Source organism: Anolis carolinensis, chromosome 2 (genome assembly GCF_035594765.1).
Source record: "Anolis carolinensis isolate JA03-04 chromosome 2, rAnoCar3.1.pri, whole genome shotgun sequence".
Lineage (NCBI taxonomy): Eukaryota > Metazoa > Chordata > Lepidosauria > Squamata > Dactyloidae > Anolis > Anolis carolinensis.
Genome location: NC_085842.1, coordinates 129,075,933 through 129,097,455, shown reverse-complemented (window position 1 = coordinate 129,097,455; position 21,523 = coordinate 129,075,933). Strand labels below are relative to the sequence as shown.

The 21,523-nt window shown below is 42.2% G+C and overlaps 1 protein-coding gene and 1 long non-coding RNA gene across 15 annotated transcripts in view; one reads left to right on the top strand and one right to left on the bottom strand.

Annotated features, from left to right (window-relative positions):
• LOC107983270 (uncharacterized) overlaps positions 1-12,783 on the bottom strand; it is a 37,821-nt gene extending 25,038 nt beyond the window's left edge. Inside the window, exons 1-2 of the long non-coding RNA XR_010003870.1 lie at positions 12,584-12,783; positions 12,229-12,369 (exon numbers count right to left, since the gene is read on the bottom strand). This is a non-coding gene — a long non-coding RNA (uncharacterized LOC107983270). The remainder of the gene's footprint in view (positions 1-12,228; positions 12,370-12,583) is intronic.
• The window catches only part of cacna1a (calcium voltage-gated channel subunit alpha1 A), a 389,802-nt gene that overhangs the window by 125,207 nt on the left and 243,072 nt on the right, over positions 1-21,523 (top strand). The gene's annotated exons all lie outside the window — the stretch shown is intronic.

Sequence of the window (21,523 nt, the reverse complement as noted above, 5' to 3'; positions counted from 1 at the left end):
AATATATACAGTACATAGAGTCACAGAAACATTGAGTTGGAAGGGCCCTCATGGGCCATGGAGTCCAAATATCCCCTTTGCTCAATGCAGGAACTGAAGTTAGAGCACCTGCAGCAGGTAGCTCTCCAGCTTCTTTTAGAAAGTGTCTAGAGAAAGAAACCCTACCATCTTTCTCATTCACTGGTTCCATTGCCCAAGAGCTCCTACCATCAAGAACTTCCTTCTAGCATTCAGTCGAACTCTACCCTCCTGGAACTTGAAATAATTAGACCTTGTGGTAGCAGAGAATAAACCTGCCTCTTTCTCTCTGTGGAACCCTTGAGATATTTAAAGAGGATGCACTGACCCTCTTTACCTGGTACCTGCCTCCTTCTCTTTTTTTCCATTCACAGGCCATAAAGATCTATTAGTGCAGTGGTTCTCGACCTGTGGGTCCCCGGGTATTTTAGCCTACAGCTCCCAGAAATCCCAGCCAGTTACCAGCTGTTAGGATTTTTGGGAGTTGAAGGCCAAAACATCTGGGGAGCCACAGGTTGAGAACCATTGAACTAGTGCATGGGATAAGAGAAGGTCCAACATCATTTGGTCAGAACAAAAGCAGGCTGGCCCTGCCAAACTCAGCAAGTGTATCCTTAGAGAAAGACTGATGGCACTGCAATCTTCAAGGGATTTGACCCACATGAAAAAAAAATAATTTAAGTAGTTTATTCCCCACTGTGAGAGAAAATGGATATTTCTCCACAGTATTCTCCCCTTCCAAAGTGTTACACAGATATTATTCTGTGGAGAAAAATCATGTGAACATGAAAGAGAGTTTTTTATGTGAGTGCAAAAAACAGGTGATTTCTTTGCCCAGAATACGGTAATTCCTACATGATATTGCACAATGGCAAATATCAGAAGAAATTTGCACAAACTTCTTGCTAGTGTATTATTCTTCCCAGTGGGTTTCTGGACTATCAGGAAACCTGTTTCTCAACCTGGAAAAGAATAAATACAAAGATCCTTTCCATCACCAATAATTTTCTTCAAAAGGGAAAAAGTGTCCATAACATTTTAATGTAAGTGAATTCATATCCCTTTAATGCAGGGATGGATGAAATACAGCCCATATGCCCCTCCAAAAATGTTTTTTTGGCTCCAAGGGAGTCCCAAAATGATATTTATTTGCTTGGAGATGCACAGATTTCCTCCCAGGTGTGTTGAGGGCATTTCTACCATGTTTGAAGCCATCCTGTGCTTCCAGGAGTCAGAAGAAATGTGCCCTTCTGGTGGCTGCACCAGATTCCCAGCTGATGTCCTGTTGTTTGTCTAGTTCTTCATCTTCTTAAATTTCTCTTACAGTATTGGGTTTAACTTTCAATAGGCAATAGGCAAAGTTCTTCAGGAATTCACACCCAACAATTTCCGTGCTCACTCACTATTGTCATATTCCTGGGCACAAAATATTTGGCTTATACGTATTTTAAGCCAAAAGGAAAGAAACATTTGCTTTTCTGTTCCACTACAATGGCTCTAATTGTATGTCCTGTGTGTACATTTCATACTTCTCATAGACGATGGGAGATCTTGTATCATGCCAAGCTATCACTGATCTGGTTTATGGGCCACATGCCATTTATTTGCTGTGACAACCTATACACATGAGTTTGTTTGCTTCAGTAATGTCATAACTGTCATCATTTGGAAATATCAGAAGGAGGCTTCAGTCACGCCTTTGATATTTGGGGAAAGCAGACAATGCTTTCTGTTGTGGTGTGGTGTTATTTAATGTCTGCTAACACAATCCAACTTATTTCTACTGTTACAGTCCTGCCCATGTCTCTAGGAAACCTCCCTCATTTTTGGGGAACTTCCCTCCTCCTTATAAACATGCCCTCTCTGTTGCTGTTCCCTTGTTCAACACAAAACCTCCAACTGCCCTTTCCTCAATCTCCCTCCCTGCTTCTTGAATAGGTGAATGGGAAAAAATGAGAGTAAAAATGGCTAGTAATCAAAAAGCATTAAAGCCAAATTAACCCTTCATTGCTTTCCTAGACCAACATGATGTGGGGCCAGTGTTTTGCCAATGAAAGCACTCTGCTCTGCTCTGCGGCAGACGGAAGATGAGGCAAGAACAGAAAGCCTTCATGATTTTAATTTCTGAATTTGTCAGTACTCTGTTACATTTAGCTTTAATTTTGGAAGACAATCATTGTACTGTTCTGTACTTCCATTATACTGAAATGCCATTTCTGAAACCCATTTTCCACTGTCTCTTCCACTATCTTGTGATCATAGTGTAGGGGGCTGCAGACACAGTGAGCTGGGAATTACATGGGGACTGTTCCATACCACCATGGAATCATCTTGCTAGAGCAGAACAGAAGAGATGCCAAATCTCTGAAATCTGGTAGAGGAAAGGCGGGGAGGGGGAGAGCCCACAGTTGCTTTGTCACCACACATAACATCAGACATCCCCCACCACATACTGTGGCTGGGAAAAGTACACTGGCAAATGGCATCTCATCAATGCATTTTGTTTTAAATTGTTCAGTATATCATGTCTTGAGGAAACTAAAGTTGATGTTGCAGAATGAGATTGAACAAATCAGAAGGAATAACCCCCCCCCCCCCCCCAAAAAAAAAAAAAACAATGGAAGAGTTGGAGTAGACTGCAGTTGCGGGTCTGAGAGCTGCATTGACTTCCTCAAGGGACCTCAGAGGAGTCATAAATCTTTATTAAAAATATTGGAACATACCCCCCCCCCCCCAATAATCCCACCAAAACTGTCTGAACAGGCTTACAGGACAATTCCAACATGTTTATAATTGCTTCCTATAGAAAAAAAAGTCTCTCCAGAGACTAAAATAATCGCTATGGGGCAAATACATTGCAAAATTGCTCCCATATACTCCTTAGAGCCTGCTTGGGGTCATTGGAGGACACTTTTTTTTTTAAAGACTGAAGTCATGGGTGTCTTCAAAATGTAGGCTGCACGAGGCCTCCAGCTGCGCTTTCCCAATTCTGGCAGTATCCTTTCCTCTCCAATGCTTCTTCCGTTGCCAGTAGCCTACATCAAGCTATCCTCCTAGTCAGCATATTGTTAATATTATTTATCACACATAACATTTAAAATGATTGATATCTGCAAATATACATGTTGGCTCTCAATCACCAAAACCTTCATGAAGGTGTGGCAAGTTTAGGGTTTGTTTGCTTGTTTAAACAAAATTACAGTTTTAGGGGAGAGGGAGTGGCCAGTAGGGTTGTCCGATCGATGGAAAAATTGTTTCAATTCTCGTTTCTAAAGTAGGGGGTGCCGGCTCTTCGTTGTAGAAATTATTTCTAAATGTTTCACCCAAAATTTTTTGGATATTTACGAAAATTCGTAATGTTTCTAAAATGTTTCTAAAATGGCGGACGCGCATGCGCAATCGCCAAAAAACAGGAAACCGGGGGGGGACTTTTCTGGGGGTCTCCCGCCCTCATTTCTTGAGCTATTCTCATGAAATTTGGTACAGTGGGAGAACACATTCCACACTCTTTGCTCAACAAATTGCAGAATGTTTCCTGTCTCCTATGATTTTTGGCGAATTTTTATAACTTTTTATAATATACTATTTTTTTATATTTTAAGAAACCTGTTCCTGTTTTGAAAGTCTTACTTCCTGTTCAATTGGGTTCTTCACTGTGAAAGTCCCTCTTTTCTATTTGTGTATATTTGTTGCTGTGGCCGGAAATCAGCGAAAATGGTGGTCATTTGCAGAAACTGGAAACCCCCCGCTCCTATCTAAAAATAAGGTGGTGATATTTCAGCTTCCTAAGACATGGGAGCTCATGTCCCACTCCCTTGTGACCTGAGCCCCACACCACACACCCTGCCCCTATCTAATAAAAAGCAGTGGCCGGGTTTTTTTTTTTTTTTGTGCAACAAGGAAAAGGGATGCACACACTCCTTTGCAGGCTTGGAAAGCCTTATATGGGTTTTTATTGCTTTCTTCCAGAAAACTTTGCAAAGGAAAGGCAAAAAGTCTACCTCAAAAAGGAAAAGCACCCCAAATCTCTGGGGTTACAGGGAAAGAAGCAGTGCACACACTCCTTTGCAGGCTTGGAAAGCCTTATATGGGTTTTATTGCTTTCTTCCAGAAAACTTTGCAAAGGAAAGGCAAAAAGTCTACCTCAAAAAGAAAAAGCACCCCAAAAGCCCCAAAGCTAGCGGTTACAGGGAGGGACGCAGACTCCTTTGGAAAATAAAAATTCCCAACATCCACAGCAAGGACTCTGCCCCAAGCCCCAAGCCAATTTCCCCCCAACACAATATCTAACCGGCAACAACCAGCCACTTTGCCCTCTCAGCTTCACGGCACGCGCGCGAACCACCCTCTCTCCTCGGTATCCCAACCCAGAGAATGGCTTGGCTCCGTGCGGAGGCGATTTTTATAGCGATTCTACACGTCGACGGGAGGACGCTAGCCCCCACCTTTTTTAGCCATCGTGGAAGACTCTGATTGGCAGGGAGCGGGAGCCATGTTAGGCTGCGCTAGGCTCCCGTTCATGTTAGGTTGCAGTAACTATATATATATATATATATATATATATATATATATATATATATATAATATTTTTTAAAAAAAATTGGAAGGAAAAAAATTAACAAACATTTTAAGACACAATTACAGAATGGGCCAACGATGGATCGTATTACATTGCCAGTAGCGCCCAGGGAAAACGTTTCAATACTCGTGTCAAAAAACGGGAACATAACGAAATTATAACGGTATGACAATTTTTACGACGATATGGACAACCCTAGTGGCCAAGGCTCAATATATCAATAAGATAAAAGCAGTATGGCAAAATGAGGGCAATATTATCAAAAGTAGGATCAAAAGTAGAGTTTATTAAAATTCAGAACTGGAGTAAAGAGGGGGTGGAAACTGCTTATGGGCACGTTGTTGAATAGGTTTCAAAACGAATTATATACAAGTAATAGAAGAGGGCTCTGGATGCTTCCAGTTGAAAACTTCCTCCCATAAGTAAATATCATGCCCTCCCAACTGCCCCAATTTGGCAGGGACAGTCCCATTTAATCCTCTACTTTTCCAGCTACCTTTAAAATGTCTCAGTTGCTGTCCCTTCCTTTCACTTTCCCCCTTTGTCATTGTAATGAAGTATAAATTTTTGGTTTGCAGATGTTATGTTTAACTGTGTGTTTGTGTTTTAAAAGGGTGAGTATTGCAGTTATTGCTTCTCTGCACTCAGAGACTGGTTGCCATGGAGAAGTAGGCAGAGCCAACTGCCATTTTGTTGAAGAAGTGCAGAGTTTAAAAAAAGGGTTTCAGTCTGAGCTCTGATGAGGCACAGGGAAGACTGATCCTAGGTTAAGGGGATCAAGGGAGACTCAATTGTTCATTTTGAGTCAGATTAAAATAAGTTTGGTGACTTATTTTATGTAGTCTGTGTCCTAGTAAGGAACAGAGAGTCTGTGATCGTATATCACAGGGGTGACTATGGTTTAAAAGTGGCAGAGGATGAAGTTCTGACTACTTTAAGTTAAAGAAGTGACACTTTAGGGAGTTTGACTCACCTCACTCTAATACTGTAACCAGGGCTGTAGCCAGAAAAAAATTTCGGGAGGGGTTTTGAAAATTTTGGGGGGGGGGGTTGAACCCCTAGCACATACCCCTCCCCACTACAAACCTGTCAATATCTGCTTGAGATAGTGCCTGGAGGGACTCTTAATGTTTTGCATCTCATAGACTTAGCATGGGGATTTGGTTAACCAGTTAAAATTCATGAGTAAACGAGATTTTTTTTATAACTTGAAAAATTTCGGGGGGGGGGGGGTTGAACCCCTAACCCCCCCCCTCGCTACAGGCCTGACTGTAACTGTTAATAAAAGTGCCTCTAAGTGAGAATTGTAACCACTAAGCTCTGTGCCTGAATAAACTTGTTATTGTTCCTCCAACATCTAAGCCTCTATCGCATATATTATAAACTAAGTTACACTACCATCTAAAGTGAAGAAGAAGAAAGAAAAAAAGAAAAAGGTCTCTTCTCTGAGTCTTTGGTGGCTGTATCTTTACAAAATTGGTGGCAGCGGTGGGATAAAAAGATTCCCCCTGCCTGAAAGAACCTCAGTCGTTCTTAGATCTTTACAAATTGGTGTTAGATGTTCTTAGTCCCTTACAAATTGGTGGCAGTCATTATTAGTCCCTTACAGTCCTCATCTTCCTTCAATTGCAACAGAGTTCAAAAGTATATAAGTAATTTGGAATCCATTAACTTAACAAAAGAAAGAAAGAGAGGATTATGTCTTTCCCAATAAGTTCAGGCAAAAGCAAACTGTGTTCATCCTCATTCATAACTCTCACCATCTTGACCACACTGATGTCACTTAGCTGCAAAGTCATGGTTTTCATCTATGAAATGTTGGAGGATATGAAACCTGATCTAGGGGATATGCAGATTTGTGGATTTAACTTTTGTGGATTTCTCTGTTCTATCAGGTCCTCCTAAGATATTTTTATTATTACCGTAACTTCCACTGGAAATTGACCAAAGAGGTGCCCTAAAGGACCTAGAGAGTCCTAAAGTAGTGTTCTCTCAAGAAAAAGAAATAATGATTATTTTATTTGCATTTCCCCACTTTCACTAAATTCTGCATCCCTAAGCCCCACAAAAGCAGTTCCTTCTGTAATACAGCAGCCCTTGGTATCCATTGGCATTTGGTTTGACTGTTGTTGTTTAAGCTGTGGATGGAATCTATGGATGCAGAATCTGAGGATATGGAGGGCCAGCTGTTACCTCTACAGATTTATGAAATTGATTTTTTTCTTTGCTTTTGAAGGATATTTAAGTTTTTCAGAAATCATTTTGTGTCCAGGTTTCCCATGGTAATATTGAGGCAGGTGAAAAGATAGACGTTTTTAAAGAGCTTTTAAAAAGGGGCCTGACAAAAATGAATTATGGAAAGGAATCTTGTAGAGACTGGAAGGACTCCCCTAACTCACTGAGAGGATTCATTTCTTCATGTGGCTGAAAAAGTAGGTTTAGTCCATGAAAGCTTATGCTACCAACTTCTTTCTCGCAGCTTATCTTAAGACCCCTTTGCCTACTGATATTCCAGACTAACATAGTATGTCTTTGAAAAATTCATTAGTAAAGATTATTTCAGCCTGTGTGAAGAGCCACTGTGGTGTAGTGGCTTGGCCATGGAAACCCACTGGGTGGCCTTGGGCAAATCACACACTCCCAGCCTCAAAGGAAAGGAAAAAGCATCCCCTGGCACAAATCTTGCCAAGAAAATCCTGGGATAGAGTTGCTGTAAGTCAAAAATAGCTTTAAGGTACACAACAACAAGGAGCCCAGCACTGCTTTTATGGGGAGGGGGAGAACCTGAGTGGGGGGGAGGGGCTTATAAGGGGTCAGGCCTGCTACCAGCTTGCGCCATGGGGTTTCTACACAATGTGAAAAGGCTTATTGTCTGGTCATTCTAGAAGGGTTTTCTTTTGGGGGGGGGTTTCCCCCAGACTCAGTTTTAAATTTGCAGATGACAAAAGGAGCCCTCCCCTCCACCTCATCTTTTTTTCTTGAGAAACATTTCAACCCTCTATACATTTCCATATTGAAGTTGCCAAAGTTAAACCTGCCAGAAATTTGATTGTGTGCCAACCAGGTGACCGGCCTTGGTCCAGAGCGGCTCATTCTGTCATTGATCCTCTGGAGAGAGAATTTTCTCCATTGAGAATACTGGCTCTACTCCACTCCCTAATCGTTTGTCAGGGGTAAATATATTGGGCATATTCCAGCTTCTCTTCCCACCCACCCCCATTCCCCAGGATTGCATTTTGGCCTCCAAGTCACACCCAGGATTATTTAGCAGTCAGATGAAAATCTGCCCTTCTTACTTCTCAGTCTCTGTGAGAAGACCTGTAATGTGAAACACTAGAACCAAATCCAGTGGGTAAATAATAAATCGGAGGTTTTAGTAAGAATCGAACATTATTGTGGGGTTTGCCATGCTGTTGTCTCCTGTCCCTCTTTTTGTTTTGAAAAAGCAGGGGATGAATATTGCAGATACCAAAGCTAGAGGCATGTTTAAGATCCAAAAGGGAATGAGCATTGAGTCAGAAGCCAAAGGGAGAGTAGAATAACTCTTGCTAGCATGACTTAGACAACAAAATAATACCAAAATCACAAATCAAAAAATTAAAACTGCCAAGTGTACTTCCACATTCTACTTATTGCGCCAGCCCTTCTTTACAAGTGTATAGGTTAAGTATCCCTTATCTCTTATGCATGGACATCATGAGATGGAGATAGGACCCAGGTCTAAATGCAAAATTTATTCATGTTTCATATACATACACCTTTGTATTTGTATATGCATGAAGGTAATTTTATACACAATAACTTAATCATTTTGTCCATGAACCAACGTCAGTGTGCATTGACCCATCAGAAAGCAAAGGAAAGCCACCCACGTGGGACGATTTTGGATTCTGGAGCATTTCAGGTTTTGGAATTCTGGAAAACAGATGCTCAACTGCATTATGTCCAAAATCTAGAAAATTAAGTCATTCCCTAAAGTAGAAGCTCTTGATTTCTGAATCCTTTGTACAACAAATGGATTTACTGTGCATTGCACAACAGTGAAACTAGATTCCTTCATATCTGAAGTGTAGAATATGATGTGCAGTATACAATTACCTCTACTTCTGTGAATGCCATTGTTTCTGTACTCAAAACAACACTTTTGCCAGAATGGTATTTCTTCCCCACACATTTTTTGTTGTATGCTTGTTCTGGGTTTCTTTCTTTTTTCTTTTTTGCAGAAACCTGCTTAGATGCACCCTGCTGTGGTTGATCAACCTCTTTTGTAGTTGCTATGGACTTAGAATTTCTGAAGTCATCAGCATGCCCCTGAGCATTTAAAGAGTGCCTTTCCTCACCACTCCAAGGCCAGTCACAGAAGCCTCCTGTGCTTGAGAGTGGAGCTAAAATTTCTTATGCTGAAGTGATTCCTGGGCATACTCTCCTCTTCTCCAACTTCTTCTGTCTTCTAAATATGCCTCTTCTGAAGTTAGTGACTTGATGCATATTTAAGAGAGGAAAGACAGTTGATCATTTGAAGGGGGAAGTGGGGAAAGGCATTTGGTATCAGGAAGCTGATCACAGTTTAGCTTAATCACTTCCACCTGCTGTCTATTGTTCGACACATTTGCTTGAATCATCTGGAACTGCTTGCTCTGCAGGCACCTGCTCTGAAGTGTACCTGCTCCTGCTGGTTGCACACAGAGTTATATTGCAGGCATTGATCTCTGGAGGAGAAAGGGAGGGGAAATGGGTAGATCTCACTCTGAGTACTATCATAGTGCAGTAGATTGAGTGTTGGGCTAGGACTCTAGGAGACCAGGGTCCAAATCAATTGTCAGCCATGGAAACCCACTAGATGACCATGGGCAAGTCACACTCTCTCAGTCTCAGAGGAAGGCAATGAAAGCCTCCTCTAAAGAAATCTTGCCAAGAAAAAACTAAGATAGGGTCATTGTAATTCAGAGTTGGTTTGAAGGCATGTTGATAACAACCCTCTACCAGGAGATTGCCCCAGGAAACCTTTTTATATAGCATAAACCCATATTTGCACTAGTATGATAAAGGATTTGGCACAATCCAAATATTCAACCACCTTAAGAGTACTGGATCCTCTTCACATCAGTACTGTATAGAAATAAGCAGGCTAGAATATTACATCCAAAGGACACTTTATCAAGGGTTGTTTCTCATCAACAGTGTTTTGAAAATCAGGGTAACAAGATACTGTAGTAACTTTTTTCCCTTTTTGTGGCTAAGGCATAGAATTACCTGCATCTAAAGCTGCAAACGTAGAAAGGATTTATCTGGGGAAGGTCACAAGGATAGATATCACCTGGATTCTAATATTACAATCTGGTTGTGTGGACCTTGCTTTTGCTATCATGGCAGATTTGAGCAAGATGGCAGAAGGATCTTTTTCCACCTGATCCCATCTTTGTGTGAATATTCCCTTCTCCTAACCCTTGCACTCCATTAATTTGTCTCTCAGCTCAGCTTTGACTTATTGTGGAAGTGGGTGATAAAATTAATCATTTCTTTGGGTATGTTTTCTCAGACATTTCCCTTATGCCTTGTGGTCTGGCATTTTTCTCCTGACATCTTACTCAAAACAGCAGGCACAAGTAGCGGTGTCAAAATGCAGTAGTGGCTTTGCACAACGGGGTGTACTGGTGTTGCAAGACAGCAGTGCCTGCCTTCTCTTATGTGGGTGGCTATGCTACCCATGAACTGCCCATGATTCTCAGAGCAGCCTCAGACACAGATGAGGAAGGAAGAGGAAGGGTCCAATTCATATCCATCTGCACCTCTCTCTTTCTAGTCAGCCTGGACATCGCCTAAACTAGGAGGATAAAACATTTTATTTCAGGCAAGAGAGGAACATGAGGCATTTGTGCTTCCTGTTCGCTCTGCATCAGTGTGACATCTGAAGCTGCTTTCATTGTCTGCCTTGTGGGTGGGCAAGCGAGCTCTGAATGAACGCTCCTGGCTTGCACCCATACTGACTCCCCAAGTGGATATGCCCTTGACAAAAGTCCCACCTGTACCCATCTTCTTGTCCTTTCCTGCTGGCTTCTTATTTCAGACAAGACACTTGAAATACCATCCTGCAAGATCATCTCTTTACTACTTGGGAAAAGACTTGGGGAGGGGGTCAAAGACTTTGCTTTGGGTAAATATTTAAATTGTATGCAAGCGAAATACAGCCATTTCCAGTGTTAAGGTAAAGTGAACATTGACATGATTCCTACTTTTGAATTTTTAACTTTACGGTTATCACAGGCCTGGCTTTGATACCTGTAAGAGGGCTGCTGTGTTATAGGATGTTGACTTCCTGTTATTGCCCTGTGGGTCTGTGTGATTTGGGAATCTGTGGAGCATTGCTAGTTCTTTCTTTCTGATCTCCTGACTTATAATACTGTGGATTCCCATTTCTCACAACCCTTTTGAGAATTGGCATGTCGCCCATGGCTTTGTTGAATGTCCCCTCAAATCTGATGACAAATGTAGGTGCTGGGAAAATACTAGATCATTAATCATTTGTGAATCATTTTTAGGCATGGTAGCAAAGAGGTGGATCCTATGCCACAATTCCTTGAAACTGATGAGGCCAGAGAAGCAATAGTTTTCCCAATAAGAGGTCCATATCTGAGGTAGCAGAAGTCTGGACAAGAAGTACTAGTCATTGCTTCTGCTAATTGATTTACATTCTCTTGACCATTGCTCATTGGATCTTTGTTCTGGAGACAGAAGCAAACAATAACATAAATGGAACCAGCAGCCTCTGAATTTGCTGTGGTGATCTGTTTCCTTCTTTGGGTTTCTACACACACACACACACACACACACACACACACACACGTGTCAACTCTGAATGTAACAAACATTGTATCACACAAGCTTCTGGTCACACATAGCTATCCATCTTCTGATGCCATTGTTAACATTTCTGAATATAATGGCTGCAATTCTATTAGTCTTTAGTACAGCAGACCTGTTGAAACCATTGTTGAATGGTGAGTCAACATATAGATAAATCCAACTGATCCAGTAGGTTTATACTACTCAGTAATAATAATAAGATTTTGACCAATATTTCTGCAGAAATAAAGGGTTTTTTGAGGCAGCAAGCCAACAGAAATAGACCTAGTACAAAACAATCTAGTGGACAATCATTTGATTTGTCTATAAAGACAAATCAAATCCTTTTCCTCATTCTTTCTCCTTCCTCAGAGGAAACATGCAATTGGTAGGCTTAAGAAGTTTCCGTTTTTCTGAAGGAAATTATTTAGGAGTGGTTCTGTGGTTACCTGATTCCAAAAACATATGATTTAAAATGTATTCTCATTTTGCTTGCAACAAAGAACTGGGAATGGACTGTAAGAGAGAGGGGACCGGGGACCGTTAGCTTTATTGCAAAAACTGAATTGTAGAGGTCTGCTTTTAATATTAGACCAGAACATGTATGCTATACTTGTCAATTTTTAGATGGAGGGAGGATGATATCAAGGTTCATCCTGCCATTATGAGAATGAGGTAGAAATCTTAAATGACAGACACTCGGTGGAGGCAGGAAAAAGTGGCAAGGTGATGGTCAGAGCTGTGTGTGCCATACTGTGTGCCCCACATCTCTAATGTCAGCTGATTACCTGCATGTGTTGTGGAGGATACTGTCCTTCCAGCAGTGTTGAGATATAGTAGTCCATCTGGTCCAATTTATCTACATGGAATGGGAGTGAGTGCAATTTTCCCCCAGCGAGCAAATCATCTTAGGTGGCTGGGTTTACAGACTGGAAAACATAAGCTGTGAGTAGACTCTTTTAAATCATAACCCCAGTATTAGAAGTATGCTTTAAAGAAAATGAGATAGATAGAATGAGGTGAGAATTTGGAATCCTGGAGTCAGTGCCACTAGAATGAGCTTCAGCAGGCAGAGTAGGGGCTTGAAATCCAGGACTCCTTGGTTCTTTCCCTCTGCCAACCCCCAGAGTTTTTTAGTCTTACATTTGCTGTGCAGCAGTTCTTGTTCTCTCAGTGATGTGTTGCTCCAGTGTTGCTGGGATTTCTAAATCAAATCTAGCTCCTGAGACAATTTGCAAGGAAAGAAGGTGGTCCTGGGCTTCTTCCCTGTAAACTAACCAGGAGTGGCCAGCTCAGCTTGTTTGACTGCAAAATTTCTGTCAGCTGCAGCAAAGATAGCCAATGGTGAGGAATGCAAGGAATTTCAATCCAACAACAACTTCTGGAGGACCACAAGTGCCTATTCGTACCCTACATTTTCCAAATTTATGCAACAAGAGGAAGAGGAGTGTCCAATGAATTGTTTTCCTTTCTGTACCAATGAATTAGGAGAGGAACGTGCCTCAGAAATAAATTACCATAATTTGATCTGTTGTCTTGGTTTCCGACATTCAGATTTTCCCCATCCATTCTTAGCCATCATTATTGACCACTAGAAATGTTTATCAGCAACAATTGGCAGTGTTTGTGTTGTGTGGCTTTTAGGAGTAACTGCTCATTAATTTGGTTTCGTTGTCTGAACTGTGTGTGAGCCAAGCGACCACTAGGAAATATATTTTATGCTCTACCAATCCCAAGTTTTATGGGCATTCATTCTCACAACACTGCAGGTAAGACCTTCTCCCTTATGAATGGCCTACAGATCAAAACTTGGAAAAGTTCTTTTTGGACTCTGACCCAACCCCCTTGCCCCATATCCATGCTCTTTGAGGGGTTATGGAAATTGTCATTCATCACCATCATCACCACCATTATCATCACAATGACAAAAGCATATGAAAATTCTGATTATGAACTGGGAAAGAAGAACAAGACAGTTGGGTTCTAAGGAGAAGCTTGCTGCAATTTAACCTTCGTATAGCCATTAGGTCCTTGGCAGGAAAAAAAATAAGGTGTGAAGGACTTACTTTGCTGACTGTAGATGTTGTTGCACAATGATATCAAGGAAATATCTCTAGAAGGCATAGGGAGAAATATGGCAGCTGTAAAAGAAGAATGCAAAGAAAACCAGTAGCAGAACCCCATAGTAGAAAGAGCAGGAAAGAGAGCAAAGTGGCATTTAAAAAAAATCTGGAACAAGGTGATGGAGAGTTTTAAAAACTAAGCAAATTAGTCATAGCCAAAGAAAGCTAAGAGAGAAAATATTCTTCTGGTGCTTTGATATAATGTCACCTTTAATAGTGTTTATTATGAAGAAGAGGTTGGTTCATTTTTACCTATTTATGGGACCTTTCACACTGGTCAGTTATAGCACTATGATTCCACTTTAACTGTCACTGATCCAATCTATTAAATAATGGGATATGATGCTTAGGGAAGAGTACTTCCCAAATCCTATTTTTTTTTTAAACTATGTTCATCAGATGTGCTTTGGGATGAAAAACAAAAACAGACACAGTGATGGTGACTGTTATGGTATCCGTTGGATCCTTTGTTTCATTTTCAAAACTGAGTGTTTCCAATTCTGGTGTTTCCTTTGAATGGAAAATATGGAGGAGGCAGACTTGCACTAGAAAGTACCACATACCAGTCTACCATTATTTATTAGAACATGGGAAATCATGTCCCTATCTCAAATATGCTTGCAGTTTCAAGTAGTTTCTTTGTCATCACCTTAAATATTGTAAATTCCTTTTGTCTTAAGTTTTCAGGGATTTAGTATGTACTTCCAACCCATATTCAGAAAGCAGCGATAGTATCTATTTACACAAGTTCTCTGTTTCAGACTGATCAGGTATATTTTACTGTACAATATACAGTGAAGTATCTTTCTCTCCACTAACCATGGCAGAGGCTCTAATTTTCAAGAATGTAGAGTGGAGCCAAGATAACATTACACTCAATATGACACTGAAGGAAGGGAATCAGAAACATGGAAAATGTTGTAATTGGTCATTTCAAAGGCTTGTCAAGATGAGAAGCAGAAAGATTGTAAGGCTTTTCCCTCCTCCCATCTCTTTTTGTAGTCTCTGAGTAGATGGGGAACTGCAATGGCTTTGAAGTACTGCAATTCTGCAGCACTGATCTAGAATCCATTCTAAAAGACAATGGTATGAAATAGCAGCCAGAAGGGTCACTCAGGAAGGGCAGACTCTGCCTGCCCTGATCATGGGATGGGCAGATGCAAAAGGGGCCCTTGCATGTCAAGCCCCTTTGCCGACATTCTCTTTTCTGCCCAACTGTTAAAATATGCAAGATCCCTGCCACTGGAAGAGAATGCATCCTCCTACATCATTAGAACTTTTATGGGGGTAGCGTAATGGAAAGGTTTATCCCTGCTATATATACTTCAACCCAATTGTCCAAAGTAGTTTGCAATTGTGTTTCTGTTCCCTAGAGAGAATCATCCCTGCACCTGCAGGTTTTGTAAGCCTACCGTATATACTCATGTATAAATTGGCCTCATGTATAAGGGCGGGCGCTTACATTGGCCTCTATGTTGGGCCGGCTCTGGGTGCAGTTCTTTCCTGGATGCTAGAACCTGTTGCTATCTTACTTCTATTTATCTTACCCCCATGCCAGACCTTGTGACTGGCAGGTCTGAGGAAATGAGGCCTGGCGCTCCACATTCTCCACATCCCTACTCTCCCCCCCCCCCCCAATCTTTTAGTGGCTCTGTGGGTTTCTTGTCACAGAGCTGTAGAGGTGCCTGGCCTCTGGTTTATCCCAGCAGTAGTGACTGTGTCGCTCTCCCCAGGGTCATGCTGTAAACGAACAGCTTTGATCTCAGTTGGGCTCCTCTGAGCTGAATATTTCATCATAGAGGAATCTAGGCTGCAGCTCATGTGATAGTGAAATTAATGAGAGGAGGAGAGACTTGTAGGTGCCACTCATGAACAGCAGGAGCTGCAGCCTCAGCTAGGCTCCCCTCCTCTTGGTGGCTTCGGCTACTGTTCCCCCATTTTTCTCTTTCTTGTTCAGCTCCTATTTCTCCTCCTTTCCCTTTCTCTTCCCCCTCCCTATTTTCCCAGGGTTTTTTTTCTTTTTCCTTTCTTTCACTTCCCCCCATCCGCCAGCTTTCTCTGGGAGAAATTAGCCTCTTTTTTCTTGGATGAGCCAGCTGTCCCCTCTTCATCCTCAAGGGCCCATGTCCCAGTGGCCTCTGCAGGCTGTGAGGTAGAGTGCCAGTCCTCTCAGTGAGCATCTTGTAGAGATGTTTGGCCTTACCCAGAGTCTTCTTTCTGATGCCTGATGGGAGCCCAGAGCAATCTGTGGGTCAGCTGTACGGGGCAACACTGTTTTGACATTTTGTGAGGGATGCTGGCCTACACTGTTCTCTGCCAAATGGGGTCACACCTGTGTCTTCCTTCAGAAAAGGACATGTAAAAAGACTTTTTTGGCTTTGGATAAAAAGCCTGGGTCAGCTCAATGCTTCTGGGTACTTTCTTTCCTCCAGGGCTGGGAATGAATAAACAACCTCTGACTTTCTGTTTGCACATAGGATGCTTTGTCTCTTTTCAAAAATGTGATGCTTAACTCAGTCTCTGAATTATCTGGCTTTGCACTTTGAAGATACAATTTACATTGAACAGAATATACATTCAGTTTTAAAATATTTTTTTTCTTTTTCCTTTCACTTTTCAATTTCATATTCCTAGCATTCAAAGGCAGCCTCAGTACGGACTAAAAGTCATTCTGGGGCATCACTTGTGAATATGCCCTTGCTTTGCTTCCTGATTTTTAACAGCAGTACTGCATAGGAGATTAGCAGCTGTCCTTCCCTTTTTCCTGAATACAGCTGCATCTCAGAAACAGGCATGTGATCCTCCCAGTGCAGTATTGCTTTGAGTTTGTTCCACCACACCCCAAAACGTCTGCATTTCAGTGCCAGTGGGTGAACAAAAGCTGTTGTAAGTGGCAGGAATCAGGAGCAGCTTGAACTAACTCTGAAGCTCAGTAAAATAATCCTGGGAGAAGTAGCGGGGACTGAGTTTGCTTTTTGCCTGCTTATGGTGACTGTTTACCCATACAGGGCAAAAGGGCTTTCACTGTAGCGTAAAGGCACAGTACAGTGACTCACCCTCTCTCCCTGTATCTAGTACTACACAGAAGAATAAGGAGGCACAGGGAAGAGGGAAGGGAAGGAAGCCGGCCTTGGCAACTCAGGCCAGCAGCCAGAGATACAGCGGTGGTGAACAACAGAGCAAAAGCAGGGGAGGAGAGCACAGCACTTCTCTTCTAGGCATTGAGACATTGCAGGGTCAGAGAACAAAGATGTTGTGGGCTCCCACATTTCAAGTGAGAGCAGAACTGAGACCATGGGCTACTATATTCTTTCTAAATATATATTTAAATCTGGGATTGTATCAATTAAATTAGAGATGGGTAACATTTTCTCTATTGTAGGCCACATTTTCTAGGAATTATGTGAGCCACATGCTGGTAGTGAGCTGGGAAAGAACCAAAGCTGAGTGTTTTTCTTCTCCCCCCTCTCTCTCCCCTGTCACCACTTCCTCTCTCCCTTTCTCTAGATTGCTTTTGCAGAAGTCTAAACTAATAATAACGGAACGTGTGTGTGCGCGGGCGCATGTGTATTGGGGGGGGGTGTGTGTGGAATTATCCCAAAGGCCCCACGTAGCCCTATCAACATATCAGCAAAGATTGTCCACCTTGAATCAAAGGAACAAGGTTCCAGAAAATGAATTCCAAACCCAAGGCCATGAGGAAAGCTCAGTAGCCTTGGAAGCCAGGAATGAAATGAAAGGACAGAAGGATCTGAAAGATGAGGGAGCTGTTAGTTTTGTTAATGTGAGTGTATGCATTGAAGGCAATGTGTGTGTGTATGTAAGATCCAAGCTCATGGGACTGGGGAAGCTGAGATTCAGAAAAGCTGAGAGAAGATCATTTGGTTTCCCAGTGCCTCTGATGAATTCTCTGCTGCTGGAATTGGGTTGCTGCAAACACTGCTGAGCCAATCTTCTGCCCGAAGCAGTGCAATTGCAGTAATGCCTTGGCTGGAACAGTGTGTCTGCCATGTTCCCAATCCTGCTTGCTCATGTGCTGAATAATCTGTGTGGGGAGCTGGCTGCTACACTCTCTTTGCTTAGCCAAGAAGTCTCAGGGACTGCAGGGTTAGAGAAAACAAAGCAAGGAAAGGCACTTGGGTTATTCTGATTGCCTTTATGTGCATTTGCTGTGATTGTGTGCACAAGTTTACTGCTGACAGAGTCCCAGGGAAAGGGTACAATGCCACCACAATTCCTCCATCCACTACTCACATATCCTACAGGGACTGGGGTTTGTCGGGTGAACAACATCCCATCTCAGCCAGGCTGTTGGGAGTTATATTGGCAAGAGCTGATGAGAATGAACATATAGTCGGACGCAGGGATGTGGTTTTCTTCAAGGACGCACTTAACGAAGTAATAATCTAATGTTTTACCCATCTCACCTCTCCCCTATTTGTACTACAGTGGCTGTAGTAAAAACAGATCTCCATATTTTGAAATGTTGCGTGTGTGTGGAGAAATATCTAAGAAAATTCAAACTCTTAGCAATTAAGCCAGAGAAGGGGGGCATGTGACCCTCAGAATCCTTTTGTACTGCAGCCTCTTTATCCTCATCACTAACTGCAAGAATGTCACACATTTCCCACCCCTGCATTAAACCAATCTCCTTCCTTCTTCACCAGTTCCACTGCGGTCTAGCTCTGATGCTGAGAAGTGAAAGAGACACCTGGGGAAACTGGGAGCCCTGCATCCCACTCTTTTTAAAAAGAAACATGGGCATATGGTGTGATGGGTCACTTGAGCCCTGTCACTGCTTGAATTATCTACAGATTATATGACTGGACCCTGCTTAAAATTATTCATGGTTGTATTACTTTAAATATTTTTATGATTAGTCACATTGAGGGCTTTCTCCTCAAAGTTCAACAGAAATGTGTGAAACATAAATTGATCCAATAAATAGAGTGGCACCTAGCTGAATGGGAGCGGGTAGCCTGTCCAGTTTTCATGACAATATAACCAATCCTATGGCAGGCACTGTATCCTGCTGGGCCCTTTCCATATGTTTGACATGTGGCTTATTTTCTCTGTGAACAATGTCTGGCTCTCACTTTTTTCAGGGAAGAGTAGAGGGTGTATTGGAAAGAGGTGGCCCAGAGAAGTGCCACCACTCCAGCTCCTTCTATATTCAGTGGTGCAGTTCAGAGGACCACCTTGTTCTTGGCTCCCATCCCTCTCCGGAAACAGTTTCTATGGAGAGAATTGAATCATTGCCCAGTTGCTGCCATGGGGTTCAAAACTGTCAGTTTCAGCAGGATTTGTGTAGAGAAGGGATAAGGAAAAATATGGAACTAGTGCTGCATATTTTGGCACTCTGCTTTTCTCAGGAGGGAGTGAAACGGAAAAATTACTGCCAGGAGTAAAAAAAAAACTTAGGGGGTTCTGCTGAGACATCAGATGAGAATACATCTTAGTTTGGTGTTCTTTCTGTATTGTCCTTATTCTGAAATTCACAGAGCATGGGAAGGAGACATTTTAAGCCTAAAATTTACTTTTTGGGCTACATGTCTGAGAAGCTGGGAATTGTATTCCAAAAAGGTGACTTCCCCAAGCTCTGCTTATAGCCCAGCGTTGCTTCAGAGCAGGATAAATATGAATCATTGGTCCACTAGGAGCAAAAATAATCCATTCTACAGAGGAAACCTATTACAAAACCACAGTAATGGAATCTTACATTGTCTGTGGTTTCTCTTCCAGCTTCCAACAAGCTGGGGTTTTAAGGACAGCCTGAGGAGAATGGTGATTCCTCTCAGGTTCTTTGGCCTGATAGCTACTGATGTTTCTACTGTCTGTAAATCTGTGCCTCCTACAGTTGTGCTACCATTTTCAAGAGAAGAGTGATTTGATGCTCCTTTTGTAGTGGGGAATTGAAGGATATTTTATATTCAGCCTGTGACAAACATATTTTATACTCAGCCTAGTGTAGAGGTTTGAACATTAGGAGATGTGGGTTCCAATATTCACTAAGGCATGGAAACTCACTGGGTAGCCTTGGGCAAGTCACACTCTCTTGACCTCAGAGGAAAGCAATGGCAAACCAGCTCGAAAGAAATCTTCCCAAGAATAGGGTTGCAAATGACTTAAAGTTACACAACATCAACAACTGTGACTGTTTAGACTTGAGTCAAACAACTTCATTCCTTTTTTCTGGCCACTTGGGCTCTTTCCCCTCCACATGCCACATAGGATGAGAGATCCCTGAATTCAGAAGGTAAGAACTGAGCCTTTCCTACTTGTCTCCAAGTCCCTGTTACTTAAAGATAGCTAACTCTGGCCATGAAGATGCCATTTAGCAACCATGGTAAAAAGTCACAATCTCTGTGATTTTGTCATTTCCAGTGTCTTCCGTGTGGCCAGGCATATAGCCGGGGGCTTCAGCGCGCCCCCCCCCCCGAAATTCTCAGGGTGGTCTGCGAGAAGGCCTTACATTTATTATTTAAACTGTTATGTTTATTCATATCATGATCTGATCACAATGCTCAATATATCCCATATGCATGGGGGTATTGGGATAATGATACAAAAGGTTTGCTAGGGTAGATCCTCTCTCACCCAGACCCAGCCCCCCCCCCCCCCCGCGAACCAAAATCCCACCCCGACCCCCGAATCAAAATCCTGGCTACAGGCCTGCTTGTGGCATTTGTTCGTGTCGATGGGGCTTCTGGGTTGATTTGCTCATGTAACAATGTGACCCTCTCTCTGTGGTCCTTTTAAGACCTGGGCTCAGACTGAGAAGCATTTCAGGGAGGCGGAGGGGGAAGGAGCGGGGAGAAGGGAGCTGTGTTGCAGTGAGACGCTGTAGGGCCCTGCTGTATTGATTAAGCTCCTGGGACTGCTGCCAGTTGCCTCTAGGATTAAATCGATACAGTTTGCAAAAGTAAAAGCTTCTCCTCGCTGGAGACATAAAATATTGGAGTTTATTTTTTTAATGATAAAACTTACAGGCGGGTGACTCTTCCCACCACCCTGCCAGAAACTAGGGTTAATTGGGATTTAAGAATGGAGATAGAGATGTATCAGCAAAGTAGCAATAACATTTAACTCTGAAGGGTTAAATAGCCAGCTTGCCGAGGTACAGAGTAACACAGGAAGAGAGTCAAATTCCCGTCTGAAGATCATCTGTATTGGCATGCCAAGGTAAACAAGTGTTGCCCATCTGGGAAGGACAGATTTCTATGGTATCTTGTTGGTTAGGCCTAGTGGCAATAAAATCATTCAGTGCCAAGATCTCTAATGGTGCAACTTGCTGCTACCTTCAATTTCTTCCTCCCAGTGAACCAAATAGTGTTGAAGTAGCTTTTGTTTCTGCTGCTTGAGCATCTTTTGGGAATTTATTTTGTTCTGTTGGTCTTACGGGAGCTTAACCCAGGTAATGATGATGTATAGGCATGGAATGTGTTTAGACACACACTGGAGGCCAAATTGTGTGGCTCACCCTCTTGTCCCTACTATTTCCACACACCTGTGTTTATGTGAAGAGTGGAGAAAATGTTATAAATGTTAACATAGGGATGACACTTAATTGTATTCAGTAGTATATTGGTAACATTCCCAGAACCAGATTTCTGTGTTGATCATTTTGCATATTACATATTGTTGTTCCCTTTGGCTAGTCAAAGGCCCTAGTGACTTCAGAAATTTAAGACAAGGAGAACTCTGTATGAATTTAGCTCAAAAGTTTGCTGCTCTGCTTTGCCACGGGAGTTGGAGCCCCAGAGCTGTTTGTGCAGTTGTTTTGTCTTAGTCTGTAGCAAAAGAAACTGCCGAGGGCTTTGCTTTGCATTGTATTTGAGTTACTGCTTTATATTTGTGGCCACAAACCCAAAGGATTCACAGGTGTAAAGGATCTGTAGAATGTGTGTTTTATTAACATCCACCCTGTCTTTAAAGAATATGAACTCAAACAAGTAAATAG